This window comes from Neltuma alba, unplaced genomic scaffold (genome assembly GCF_004799145.2).
Source record: "Neltuma alba isolate B1F8T4 unplaced genomic scaffold, ASM479914v2 tig00011814_pilon, whole genome shotgun sequence".
In the NCBI taxonomy this organism is placed as follows: Eukaryota; Viridiplantae; Streptophyta; class Magnoliopsida; order Fabales; family Fabaceae; genus Neltuma; species Neltuma alba.
Genome location: NW_021636429.1, coordinates 325,534 through 341,284, shown reverse-complemented (window position 1 = coordinate 341,284; position 15,751 = coordinate 325,534). Strand labels below are relative to the sequence as shown.

The 15,751-nt window shown below is 32.5% G+C and overlaps 1 long non-coding RNA gene across 1 annotated transcript; it reads right to left on the bottom strand.

Annotated features, from left to right (window-relative positions):
* Positions 1-9,106: 9,106 nt before the first annotated feature.
* LOC114718156 (uncharacterized) lies at positions 9,107-10,039 on the bottom strand. The gene is made up of 2 exons (XR_003737784.1): positions 9,903-10,039; positions 9,107-9,318 (listed from the first exon to the last, which is right to left on the bottom strand). It is a non-coding gene; the product is annotated as an uncharacterized LOC114718156 (long non-coding RNA).
* Between the last annotated feature and the right edge of the window lie 5,712 nt (positions 10,040-15,751).

The window sequence follows — 15,751 nt, the reverse complement described above, 5'->3', positions numbered from 1 at the left end:
ACATGAGTTAACGATTGTTGTTGGAAGGTGGGCCACGGACAGCCGGAGGCTTGGGGATATTAGTGGAAGGCCTTCTATTGTCGGAGCCCTGTGTCTGAGTGCCACCAGCAGGTGGGGGACGGGCATCCTGACCAGAAGGGACATTAGTGGGAGGTCTTATATTGTTGGAAGGATTCATACTGCTCCTTCCTCCACAAATTAAAGGTTCTGATCTTCTTCTTCTTCTTCTCCTTCTTCAAGGGTTTGCAGTACTGAAACTCATGTATCAGATATGCGCATGTGTGGTATATATACTATTCAGTCAAGGTATCATATGATCCATGTTGGTTGATGAAAAGTGCGAGAAAGTTAAGGAAATGGGAATAATGAGGTAATTAACCAAGTGATTGTTGAGGAAATTTATATGCAAATACATTATCAATTACTGCCCAACACTCTGAACTTGCGTTTCGGAATTGAACTTTGAAACTTCATGTGCGATTAAGGTTAATATTGCGGGTCGTCTTGAGATGAGCCTTCTTCACCACCGTGTCTGACCATTTCAACCACAAATCTCTACATGCATTACGATTACGTTGGATTTTGAATCATATTTACATCATACTATAATTAATTAATCTCATGCTCGAAATGGTTATCTATATATTTATATGTTGGGATCCGCTTCATGTTGATTTAATATTTTTCAGTTTCACTCATCGATTATATTATAATATAATTTCTCCATTATTCTGCTTATTCTCTCCCTCTACACACGTAATCAGTTTATTTCGCTTAACATGTGAAATTCAACCTCATTCTTTCACTGTTTATTGGCAATTTATACCAAATTATTTCTCAATTCTTTGTGGGATCACAAATATGCAGCGCAAGATGCTTCATTTCATTCACAGGTGAAATTTCAGCTGTTTTTAAAAAAACTCAATAGTTGAATAAATTTAAATTAGATTTGCGTGCATACCGATGAGATATATGTAATTTATTGGAAATTGGCAAGGAAGATGGCAAGCTATTCATATGGGGACAAGCAATATATATTCACAATATATGTGTGTATACACTGATAAGATCAAAGTTCAATTCATAATGAAATTTCGTTGATTAATTTACTTAATTAAATAAAAATCTTTATAATTAAAGGCATAAATATGGGCACAGCAAGAAAATTTATCTCTCGCACTATATATCGGAATAGGATTTAAATGCATTTTCTCTAATATTGCTGGCCTACCTCGTAATATTGCCTTGACAAAAAAAAAATTGTTTTATAGCATTCGAATTTTGCCTACATTTTGTTCGATTTTTTGAGCCCCCTGACGTATGGACCACACACATTGAATCATATGTAACAAACCTACATTATTAATATTCTACCCTAATTAAGTCTCTAATCAAACTGTTTATGTTTTGGTCTATTAATACAACGAATTGAATTATATTCCCTTTCGTCTCTAATCCTTTTAAGAATATTTTACAAAACCTCTCAACTTTTCTTCTCAATTCTGATTAAGTTGGCCCATCCATTCTTAATATATTCATTCATGTTTTTTAAGACAATTGACTTCTTGCTTCCTTCTTCTTTTTTTATTTTCCTTCTCCAGTGCTTTCATGATCTAACATGAACATGGAATTGACATGATTAGTTTTTTCCCGTTTAACATGAAATTGAACTTCATTCTTTGACGCTTTTTGTTAGCTATTCAATTCTAAATTCTCCATTACATGTTTTCCTTTCGTGCAGAATTATGCCGTGCAAGATGCTTCGTTGCATTTGAGGTGAAATTATAAAGATGAGAGATTAGCGTAGAGATTTTATATTGACGCCTCATGATGAAAATATTTATCATTATATATGATGTGGCATACTATATATTACAATATTTTTTTGTCTATTTTTTTTGGTAAAGTATTTTTTGTATATTTTAATAAATAAGCATTCTTGTTTTAAAAATTTAGCACTTGAAGGTTAAGGTCATCTGGTTCGTTGACAATAATTGATCTCTTGAATATTACAGAAATTTAAATTAAATTACGTAAATTTTAAAATAACAATGGTTACTTCTATGAGAATTCCCACGTAAATGTCGAAAGTGAAGACATGCACGAAGATTATATTAAACTACTCAGACGCCTGACTTTTTATTATTTAAATGATTACAGTATATTCCACTGCTGTATTTATGGAGAGCAACAAGAATTAGCACAACAAATCAAGCCCTAGACTCAAAAACAAAAACGAAAACGAAAAAAAGTTGAATAATAATCTTTATAGTATTTTTATTCTTGCTAGCGAATCATGATAGAATGTACTATGTATCCCCTTATTCTTGATCAACCCATATCGCGTCAATATGTGTATGTGTGGGTGTGGGTGTATATATATAACTGGCACTGATGATCTGCACATGAAAATGAAAGCCAAAATGAGATTGAAGTCAGACATTAAAACAGAGAAGAAGAACAAAATAAACTATTACGAGGCAAGCGGCTGATTAATTAATTAGGATCTCTTGGCACTTTGGAGTAAGGTTACTTCACAAGAAGGATGAGAATCTAAAAGGCTGTTTATTGTGTGTGTGTGTGTGTGTGTGTGTGTGTGTGTAGGCACCTAAATTACTACAAAATTCTTTAAAAATATAGCAAACATTTGAAAGTTAATTCATTTATATTACAACCCAAACCTATATATATGTCAATAGCTTGTTTGAAAATTCATTTTCACTTGTCATGTTCAAATTAAACTAAGAATCTAATAACAAGCATAAAATATTAAAAATAACACATCACTCATCAGTTTTTCCCACTGGAGTGGATGATTTATATGAATAAATAAAGGAGTAAGTATGTGTGTGGGGGAGGGGGGTGTGTGTGTGAATTACCTGAAAATGGAATTGAAAAGAGTCAACGACGACCCCCATGGGAACGGACAGCCTGACCATTAGGGATATTAGTGGGACGTCTTATATTGTTGGAGCCCTGTGTCTGAGTGCCACCAGAAGGTGGGGCAGGGCTAATAGTTGCCTACGTGTTTATGTTGGAAGAACTCATACTGCTCCTTCCTCCACAAATTAAAGGTTCTGATCTTCTTCTTCCTCTGCAAGAGATTGCTTGTAATTTGATAATCAGATTGCTAGTTCGGGTTTGCAGTACTGCAACTCATGAACCAGATAGGCGCGTGTGTGTATATATATACGTATTCAGTTAAGGAAATGGGAATAATGAGGTAATTAACCAAGTGATTGTTGAGGAAATTTATATGCAAACACTCCATTTAATATTTTTCAGTTTAACTCATCAATTATATTATAATATAATTTGTCCATTATTCTGCTTTATTCTCTCCCTTTGAACACGTAACTAGTTGAATGCTCGTGTGAATATATAATAGCGCAGAAGAGTAAATATGGGAATCTAGATTTATCTGGTGTGTGTGTGTGTGTGTGTATGTGTATGACATTTGACTCAATACAGTATCCAGGTACAAACTGATAGTCACAAAATAACAAAAAGCAGCAGAAAAGAAGAATATCACCAGGGAAGGGATAGAAGGTTCAGAGAGGACGAGAGGTACAGGAAGGAGAATCATTACACATTCACCCCCTCACTCTCTTTCCTCTAACGGTTTATATTCGTCAGTCCTCCCTCATTTTCCATGTGAGTCTCTTCTCACGTGTACTGCGACGTGGTTCCCTTTCTGCATGAGTCTCAGTTGCCTCTTGGACTGGTTCATCCATCTTGGTCTGGCCCAACGCGTCCTGATTCACTCCGTGGCCCATAACAGTTTATTTCATTTAACATGTGAAATTCAACCTCATTCTTTCGCTGTTTATTTGCAATTTACACCAAATTATTTCTCCATCTTTTGTGGGATCACAAGTACGCAGCGCAAGATGCTTCATTTCATTCACATGCGAAATTTCAGCTGTTTTTTAAAAATTCAATAGTTGAATAAATCTGAATTAGATTTGCGTGTATACTGATGAGATATATGTAATTTATTGGAAATTGGCAAGGAAGATGGCAAGTTATTCATATACAGACAACTATATATATTCACAATATATGTGTGTGTGTACGCACATATAAGATCAAAGTTCAATTCATAATGAAATTTCGTTGATTAATTTACTTAATTAAATAAAAAATATTTATAATTAAAGTCATCAATTTGGGCACGGAAAGAAATTTATCTCTCGCACTATATATCAGAAGAGGATTTGCATGCATTTTCTCTAATAAATTAAGAGATATTGCTGGCCTATCCCGAGATATTGCTTTGGCAAAAAAAAAAATTGTTTTATAGCATTCGAATTTTGCCTACATTTTTGTTCGATTTTTTGAGCCCTGACGTATGGACCACACACATTGAATCATATGTAACAAACCTACGTTATTAATATTCTACCCTAATTAAGTCTCCAATCAAACTGCTTATGTTTTGGTCTATTAATACAACGAATTGAATTATATTCCCTTGCGTCTCTAATCCTTTTAAGAATATTTTACTAAACGTCTCAACTTTTCTTCTCAATTCTGATTAAGTTGGCCCATCCATTCATGTTTTTTAAGACAATTGACTTCTTGCTTCCTTCTTCTTTTTTACTTGTGGGCTCTATTTTATTTTCCCTTGTTAGGATTAAGGTTTTGATGATAACAAAGTGAGTAATTTGTGTTTCAGCATGTTGATCGATTATTTGATCGATCAAGGTTTTATCGATAAGCTAATAGATAATAACACTGTTTAATTAAGTAATCTCAACAGAAGCTTTAATCGATAACGTATTAGATAATGTGTTGATCGATCATTCTTAGTTGTATATGAAAATCTGAAACAAATTATCGATCACTTGATCGATAATCAGGATACAAATTTGATGGGTGTTTATCGATCACATGATCGATAAATCGTTTATCGATGAGAAGACAGATAAATGGTAATGCACTTTACTCTTTCTATGTTTCGCCTCTTTCACCATTTATTGATCACATTATCGATCAACTCTTTATCGATAATATGATCAAACATTGCCTCATAACCTTTCATGCAGGAATTTATTTCAGTGGCTTATCGATCACCTGATCGATAAGAAAATTATCGATCACATGATCAATAATCAATATATCCTTGTTACATTGAGACTCTTCGATCACCGGATCGATAATCTGATTATCGATAACCACTTCAGGTTTATTTTGCTTTCACATAACATGATCGATAAATCAGCTTTTCCGTTTTACAAGAATAGATCTTTTTATCGATAACATTATCGATCAACCTTTTTTTGATCACCTATTCGAACAACTCACTTAGCCTGTGTTTTCACTACATTTGCTTTTGTTTATTGTTTATCGATAAGGTTATCCATCATCTTTTTATCAATAAAGTGTTCGAAAATCAGTGTTTCAAAAGTTATTTCTATAACTTGATCGAACAACGAGTGTTCGAACATTTGTTCGATTATTAGGTGATCTCAGTTCAAACCTTAAGTCTCGATGTTTCTCAAAATTCATCATGTGAGCTTTTCTCAGCCTTCATAAATATCTTGTTTCACTATTTAAAGAATTTCAAAATCAAATGCAACTTTGATCTTCATTGTCTATGCATCATATTATAATGTCACTATGTCCCTTTATCGATCACATGATCGATAAACAGTTGATCCATCACTTGATCGATAATCTTAGTCATCTGGTTCGAAAGCCTTCACTCAGAATAATCGATAACCTGATCGATCAAGTAATAATCGAACATCAATTCGATCAAGCACGATCAGTCTCTACCCATCGCATCTAACAACTGATTGATTCTAATCATAAACTATGATTATTCGTTCTATCATTTGTTCGGTTCTAATTTTGATCTTATTCTACGGAGAAAAACTTATTGGATTAACATACTTTTGCAGATTACGAAGAAAATCCAACGATACTCCAACGGTTATCCAAGTAGCATGTAACCTACCTTGTCAGAAGCATTAATGGCGGGAACCGTTGCAACTGGAAAAACACGCAACCAGGTTCTCAACGGCTAGAAGCTCTTCCGTCTAACGGTTACCAAACGACCTCAACTATAAAAGGCACGAAGAAGCATTAAATGAACAGATTGAATACGTGAGCTAACCTCTGTTGATTTTTACTGTTGCATTCAATACTCTGTTCTTCCATAACAACGAGCGTTAGTGATTATCATTTATTCACTCTGTAAGAGAGTTTATCTACTATTCATTAATCACGATTGTGTGATACTCAAGAGTGTGGACTCTTGAGTGGGTTTGTAACCTTACGGGAAGTAAGGGGGAGTGATTGAGAGTTTCAATTACTGTACTGAGGCGCCAAGAGCCCGGTCAATCTTGGATCATAGTGAAATACTCAGAGGTGTTCTGAGGACTGGACGTAGGTCAAATGGTTGAGACCGAACCAGTATAAATCTTGTGTCTTCCTCTCTACGGTGAAATCATTCTAAACTTACACTCTCTGTTTCCGATAGTTCTTTGTTTTAATTTCAAAAATTTTTATAACTCACCCAATTCACCCCCTTCTTGGGTGAGACTACCACTAACATCCCTCTCCAGTGCTTTCATGATCTCCCATGAACATGGAATTGACATGATTAGTTTTTTCCCTTTTAACACGAAATTGAACTTCAGTCTTTGACTCTTTTTGTTAGCTATTCAATTCTAAATTCTTTATTACATCTTTTTCCCCTTTCGTGTCGAAATATGCCGTGCAAGATGCTTCGTTGCATTTGAGGTGAAATTTATGCTGTTTTTCTTTTTAATTCAACTTGAACTTTGCTCAGGCTTTGCTCACATTTTATTGGTGAATCGTTTACAATTTTTTTTCCTAGGCACATATATTATATAGAAAGCAATCATGTTCAAAGTATTAAATGTAAGCACATCTCTTAGTAAAAATTCAAATATTGATTCGTTATATTATGAAAAACTAATTTTTTCTATTAGACCTAATCCCTATTAATCCCAGTAATTTATTCAATGGTAAAGGAAACTTGGATTCATATATTACTAATTTAGTAGCCTCCTGAACATTTTCCAACTATTAAGGAAGCTTGTTTCAAAAAATTGATAAACATATGAAATAGGTATATAAGACTAGCATTAATTTTCTAATTAGGTTCTACATTAAGAACCAGACAAGTATATTTTAAAATTGGAGTATATAATTTTGTTTTTTAATTCAACCTTCATACTTTCCAAACATTGAATTTAATTTGATGTGACGTAATGCTGATATGGTAACGAAATATTAATTACCTGCTGTTACAATTACTTGCAAATAATAAAGAAAGTGGTCAGCATTAGGTTTTCCTAATATGAAACATATTCTCAATCAAACCCATTCTTCTTCCATGAAAGACTTATGCTGAACGTAACTTTGAACCAAATACATATGTTAGTAACATCATAAATAGGCAATAGTGCAGTAATAATCTGATTATAATAATAAATTCAGGCTATTATATTTATATTATCTATTTATAAACTCTCTTCTCAACCATTGGATCGGAGAATATTGAGAGGCCTCATTTCATTGGAAGTAGTCCAATATTGACTTCCCACGCATAACTAAATTTCTAGGAACGTTATAATTCTTCATCGTATATTTTCATGTATGAAAAAGTACCAATGTTTTCACAAGAAGGGTTAATTATTAAATAAATGGAGCTTAGTGCGAGCAGCTTGATCGACGTCTGAATTAAAACTAATACAAAGGTTTGAACATTGAACAAAGACGATTCAGATTAATTAAAGCTTGATCGTGTGGGTCCCAATTCTTGTTCAACATATAAAATCTTCACCGTGTGTGATGACTTCAAACTTCCCGGACCGTGGAATATATAATATTGAATCATAAAAGGAAGTGTAATTTCCGGGTGTTTTTTTTTTACCTTTATTTTTTCCTCTTATATATATATATATATATATATTCAAGTTAATTAAACGTAAAATTTAATTAATATAACAGTTAGTTGGATCTAATCAACCTGCAATTTTCTTAACTTTTCTTTTATTAGACGTGGGTTACATATAATTGAGATTATTTGCCTTCAGGTAATTTTTTCTTATTGCCAGGACTTCTTTAAATTATTATCATAAATTAAAAAAACTAAATTAAATACGAACATAATACTGAAAAACTCATTACCTTAATTAACTTCGGTTGAAATTCGAGGTATCTTAATTTATTTTTTCTTAAAAAAAATTAAGAATTTAGGTGTAATCTTGGTTGTTGCCAAAGGTCAACTAAATTTCATACAAACGTATAGCGTAACGTACACTCCTTTTTTCAATCAACTAAAAAAAAAAAATTAAATCAAGGCCAACTAAAATCTTGGATCATGAAATATGTTTGCAAAGGGAAAATAACACATAGGTCCAAGTTAAGATACATAATGGCACTTTGAAGCATTGGAATTTTAAAATAACGCATTTTGGATTTAATAAGGCACACGCAATAATTTTCCCTTTCTCTCCGCCAAATTAGTGAAATGGAAAACTCAACAAATTAAATCAGCTATATGAATAATGGATAAGATTATCTTTTGACAAAAAACAATTAGTGGTTTTAATTTTACCAGCCTGAATGTTATTTATATTATTCAAAGTGTATATTTTAAACTACGAAGAAAAATACTGGACGTTGATTTTTAGATGTAGGAAGGGATGGTTGATGTATAAATTTGCAGAGGAAGTTATATTTTAATTTCATAAGTGATTTATGAAAACACCGCGTAGATTATTGTGGTACACACAAGTAAACTTGAGTTGAGCTTACTATGAATTTCAACCCAACATTAATATTATTAATGTTTCTATGAATTTCCAAACAGTTTTCGGGGAATTAATCTACATATGTGGCTTATTATTGTTATGCGTATTTTAACAAATAAGCATTCTTGTTTTGATAATTTAGGATTTCAAGGTTAAGGTCATATCATACCACTTGTTTACAATAATCGATCTCTTGAATTTTACCGAAATTTAAATTAAATTACGCAGCCCATTCATTAATTTTAATAATATAATAACAGTGGTTGGTTATTTCTAAGAGTACATGTCAAGAGTGAAGACATGCACGAAGGTGAAACTACTCAGACACTTGACTTTGTATATTATTTATGGGAAGCAACAAGAACAACAAATCATTTCTAGACGCAAAACAAAACCAAAAAAGAAAAAGTTGAATAATATTCTTCATCGTATTCTTATTCTTGCTAGCTATATAATTATGATAGAACTGCGCTATAATATTTTGCTTCCCTTATTCTTTTTATCAAGACCGGCACTTGATGATCATCTGCATGAAAATAAAAACCAGAATGAGATTGAAGGCAGACATTAATACTAAAAAGATGAATAACAACATTGTTACAAGACATGGCTGATATTTATGAAATAAAAGGTAATAAGTATGCATACGAGGAAAGATTTGTCTCGGCTTATGTAAAAATACTTATAAGTATTTAAGATAAGCAGATATAAACAAGATTTAATTAGGATCTCTTCGCACTTTGGAGTAAGGCTAATTACAAGAAGGATGGGAATCTAAAAAGCTGTTTCTATAGGCATTTAAATTACTACAAAATTCTTTAATAATATAGCAAATATGTGAAAGTTAATTCATTTATTACAACGCAAACTGTGTGTGTGTGTCAAGGACCTGTTCATTTTCATATGTCATGTTCAAATTAAATTAAGAACCTAATAATAAGAATCAAATTCAGCCTTCATGGCAAGCTCATCATGAAGATTTGATTTGGAGGTCTTGAATTTGAAACCAAGAATTTGATCCAAAAAATTAAATTAACGCATAACTCATCAGTTTTTCCCAATGGAAAGAATGATTTATATGAATAAAGAAAGGAATAAATGTATATGAACCTGAAAATGAAATGAAGAGAGTCATGGTGTTCAACCAGAGGGGGACCTGACATCTTGACCATTAGGGATTGAAGTGCCATCTTTTATATTGGAGCCCTGGGTCTGAGTGCCAGATGCTGTAGTGTTTCCCTGATTTCCCTGATTTGGACTAAAGATATCCTGACTATCAGGAACTGATGTGCCATTTCTTATATTATTGGAGCCCTGTGGTGGAGAGCTCATACTGCTCCTTCCTTCACAAAGCTAAGCTTCTTCTTCTTCTTCAAAAGATTGCTTATAATTTGATGAACAGATAGCTACGGTCTGCTGTGAAACCCATGAATCAGATACCTGTATTTATATGCATATATGGCGAGTCAAGCTAGGTGTCCATGTTCGTCGATGAAAAGTGTGGGAAAATTAAAGGAAATGAGCATGTATAATGACGTAATTAATATTCAAGTGATTGTTGAGGAAGTCTACGTGCCAATTACTACTGTCTAACACTTTGAACTTACGGAGGTTAATTTGAAAAACAAATTAAGGTGATTAATACTATCTTTAATGCTTAATATAAGAGTTAGTTAGAAATTTAATTTAGTCTTAAATATAAGACTTTAATCAATTTTGCCTCTAATATTTATTCATTTTACTTCCAAGTAATTCCTATGGTGATTGCACGTGTTAAGGAGTCTCCAATGAAAAGTAGTTTTAATGCACATGATTAATAGGAATATTTTAAAAAAAATAAGATCATTTTATTACTAATAACCAACTTAAGTCATTTTTTAATATTCATAAATTAATTATCTAATTCTTATATTAAAAATCGAAGGTAGTTTAGTAACATTTCTGGTTTAGTGCATGCGGCAACCCATTAAACATTTTTCAGTTGGACTCATTAATTTTTGTTCATATTTTAACAAAATTGATTTCTTCCTTCCGTTTTAATTTTGCCCCTTTATTGGTCTCTCGCATGAACACGGAATAAGTTTCTTCATTTAATGTGAAATTCTAGCTTAACCTACGACTCTTTTTTTTTGGCAATGTACACCAAATTTCTCTCAAATTTTCCTGGTAATGATTATTGAATTATATATGCCGCGGAAGATGGATTCGTTGCATTTATAGGTGAAATTTAACCTTTTTAAAAAAAAATCAAGGGGATTAATTCCATGACGAATACATAGATTATGATACTTAACTGAAGCCTACAACATCATTACAAAATTAGTTTTTTCGTTTGAAAGTTAAATAAATTTGAATTAGGTTTGCGTATATACTGAAATTGGCAAGATATTCATATATAGACAACTATTCAACACTTTGCTCTAAGCCGAAATTAATTGTAAAACCCTTCGTCCGTGGAATATTTACCATGCACAATATATGTATACAGATAAGGCCAAAGTTTAATAAACTATCGTGATGAAATTCCGTTGATTAATTTAGGCAATGTTAGTTAATCATATTCATTAATTTGGGATTTCGGAGTTTTTGTTTTCTGGTTTTAATTTTCTTTCCAGAATCGGCCTTTTCTTCTTTGGAGAGATTCACGTTAAAAAGGCCTTTTGAAATGGCATTGTGGGCTGTACTTTTGGGCCGAAATTGATATCTTTTCGACCATTAGACTTTTATTCTTTCTTCTGTTCCTGGGCATTTTTGCCACTATTGGGAATTTGGGATCCGTTGGGTTCATGTCATATGGGCTCTTTTGTTTCATATTCAAGAAATGATTTGGGCTAATTTTGAGTTGCCCTTTCTCCATATCTTTATTTATTTAGCAATCTGATTTATTTTAAGTGCCATTTAGTTGTTTAAATACAGGAAAAATTTAATTTTGGCTACTTTAACATACCAGAAAGGTCATCAACTGAAACTAACAAAACTTGATCAATTTGACTAATAAACATATATCCCCAAAGGGAAACAAACATTACTTTATCTATTTCAACATTTTGCTGAAAAAAATTCATGATGGCATTATTAAAAAAGTTAAAGCTAGACAATATTGGAAAAGGCGATACATAAAGATAGATGGAATTTGGAGGCATGGTGACAAGTCCTGAGCAATCATTTTCTACAAGATTTAAAGCAAGCAGCAAGCACAACAAATTAAATCAAACCTAGACACAAAACAAGTGTTATATGTGCTGCTTTGTTTGTTGGCCACTTATAGCCTTCTTTGTCTCCTTCTCCCCTTCACCCTCATATACATATATATATATATATATATATATATATCCCAAAAATAAAAAAGTACTTAGAAATAATTGCAGATGAAGAAAAAGAAGTTGGATATATAGATAAAGAGCGGGAAGGTGTAGGTGATGTTCTTGTTGAATTCGATTATGCTAAAACGACGTGTGTAATAATTATAGTTGAGTGAGCAAAACTTATAAGTGTTACAGCTGCACATATTTGAGAAAAGTAAATCATATAATGATGTATGTTCATGGCTGAGATGAGAGAAAAAGACAAGGGAAGCTGAGGTGAAGTATCTTTTGTTGTTGGGAAGAGAAGGGAACGCCACAAGCCAGGAAAGAGCATGAATCAGTGAAATTAGGGGGGAGGGATTGATTATCTCAAAAGAGCCGAAGCACGCCTACAAGGAAAAAAAAAAAAAGAGGCCCAGAACAGCAGTAATTGAATTATATAATGATGTATGTCTTATAAAGCAAAAGTTATTAGCGTTAAAGGATGTCGTGTTTTTTCAAACCATATATAGTTATTGCAATGATGTGGCTGTGGGGCACGTGAGATCTTCGTTTTTTAGCGAAACAGCCGCACGCATATTCTAATTAATATTTGGAACCCTTTAGTGTTAGACGTTTCTTCTCTGATGACTACTGCTTTGACAAAAAGGGGCTAATTAAATAAACGAAGCTTAAAAGTGATGACATCACGGCTTGATCCATGTCTGAATTATATTAAAACTAGTACAATGGTTTGAATATTATTTAACATAGGCCGTTCAGATTGATTAATGCATTAGGATTGATCGTGTGGCTCTAGTATTCTACTACCTTCGGTCTTTAGTAAAAGAGTTAGTTTGACTTTCAATTTGATCCTAAATATGAGTTCTTAATCCACTTTGTCTCTCACATTTATCTATTTTTCTCAAGATAGTGTTTGTAATAATTATACATGTTAAATGTTATCATCAAATGACACATGATTAGTGAGGATATTTTACACCTATTTATTACAAATAACTAACTCAACTAATTTCTTTAATCTACTCAAATTAATCAACTAATTTTTATATTAAGAAACGGAGGTAGTATCAGCCAAGAAAGCATAGTAACCTTTGGTAAGGGGACTATTATATTATTTGGGAGAGAACATTTAGCAATCTACAGATGGCTTTTCTAGGAGTGTGCATATACATATAATATTCCGTAGCGTTAAATATGGCCACTACAAGGCATATTTTAACTGCCATATCATACTTCATGGTAAGTGTAATTTATTTTAATTAACTTTTCTATTTTTTTTTTACTTTGGAATACTCCAAAATAACACCATAAAGAGAACTTACTCAAAGCCAACTGTTTGTTATTATGATTAATACGCTCAAGCTACTTATATATAAATTATAATATTAAGCACAGGTCGTTTTATATATTATTTATTTTTTCATGCTTTTGTTATATATATGTGTATATTTATACGTATGTATTTTTCATACGCATATCATAAAATCATACCTGATCAAAAATTAACCATAATTTAACCACGGTTTTAAATATGCGTATCGCTGGTTCCCTCATAATTTAGCTGCGATCACTGTGTGTGCGTGCGTGTAAGTCATGGCCTGAATTATATAACTATGACAAACCCGTGATTTTGAATTATTATATATAATAAAATATAAAAGATGGGTCTTAACTCTTAACCATATGATATAAGAATAAAAATAAGAGAGACAAAAGGGCTCCAGTGTACGTCCGTAATTTGTTATCTTCTCATATTTATCGCTTAGTTCATATACACGAAATATAGGATCAACACATCGTTTCGTGTCTATATTGACTGCTTCAAATTTTTTGATGCCTCAAAGTAAATTACACTTAATCAAGCAATTATATTTAAGTATTATAAATCCAAAAAATACTTCTTCCAGAGAATTAGCTCTAAATATTAGTTATTCTTCACCTACAACAAGCCAACATACATTCTAAACTCCATATTGTGAAATGTAAACAATTTATGATTTAAGGTTTCATTTATTTTTATAATTAAAGCTTTAATTTGATTAGTTCAGTGTTTGAAGTCTTAAATAATGAGTTTCAATTATATTTCAATATTGAAAACCAAGTAATATTCAAAATAAGCGGCCACAAGCTAATTATTTCTATGTTTATAGAACCAAATTAAACAAGAACTACTGGATCAATGGAAATCAAGCTCAGACGCAAAACATAAACACATAATGTTTCATTTCTGCCAGCTAGAACGAAGCCACCTCAGTTCAAAGTCTCCGGCGCCCCACCGGCCACCATCTGCATCAAAACAAAATCGGGGATGAGCATAAAATCTGAAAATTAAAAAAGAGAGATTGTACATCATACTTGGAGTAGTTAAGATTTGAGTTTTGGACGAGAAATAAAAGAGTTCTCGTTAGTTATATACTCCTCCGGTCCTAATTATAAGACCCAATTGACTTATTTGAGGAGATTAAGGAAGTAAGTTAAGTTGGTTATTTATAATAAATAAGTGTTGTCATTCCTAAAATATCCTTGCTAATTAAGTATATTGGCTAAAACTATCATTATTAGAAGGATTATCTTGGAAAAAAATGCATAAATATAAGAGACAAAATGGATTGGGTCTTATAATTAGGACCAAATAAAAAGTCAAATTGGATCTTATAATAAGGACCGGAGGAGTATTAAAAATATAGCTAATATGCGAAAGCTTTTACCTGGTAACAGATATAATTATTGCGCGCACACGTGTATATATATACTCGAGACTGATGTCGAAGAATAACATTCAACTCAATGAAAACGAACCTGACAAGTTTATGGGCTCAACGAGAGCTGGGATCATCACGGTTGGAGAAGATCTTGTCGGGGGTTGGGATTGGAGTGGGAGTTCTTAAAGAATTGGTGGTGTGAGGAAGTGGCGCGTATTATTTGCTGGGGAAAAAGCCTACTGCGTGGTGGGCATTTGAGTGCCATTAGCAGTTCTTGGAGAGATAGAGCCGAGCTGAGTCTGAGTGGGAGGCGTAAGAACCTTCTGGGTATTGATGCTTTCAGAATTCATAGTGGAGCTTGGCTTTAATCTGAGGATCTCTGAGATATAGAGAAATAACCTTGTTCAAGTAGATGAATAGACTCAGATATTCGACACAAGCTAATTGGGAGCAAATGTTGGCACAGGGAGGTATTTATTGATTTTTTCTAAATTACTCCTATAAATACTTTCTCAATTATAATCAAATAAGTGAGGAAGGGAGGATATTAAGAAAGGTGATTATGGTGTTTTAGAAAAAAACATGTCATATTTTTTATAATTAATTAATTTACTTAATTTTTTAATTTAATCAAATTAATTAAATATGTTTTATATTAAGGACGAGAAGAGTCTATTGTTTTTAGAGATTTTTTTTTTTTGGAAAAAAAGGTAGGTGCACTGCATGAACATTCCTTGTGGGGAAAAATTACATCTAAATATCCAAAAGAACAAAGCCGACCAAATGTCCGAACATCTAATAAAAACTATAATTTATAAATTTACTGCAATTGATATATTGTTTTCCTTTTTTTCATTTCTACCCCCATGATATGATATTGACGCATGATGTGGACGCCTTTGCGAGCCAAAATATTTTCCAACCCCCTACTTTCTTATGATATTGACGC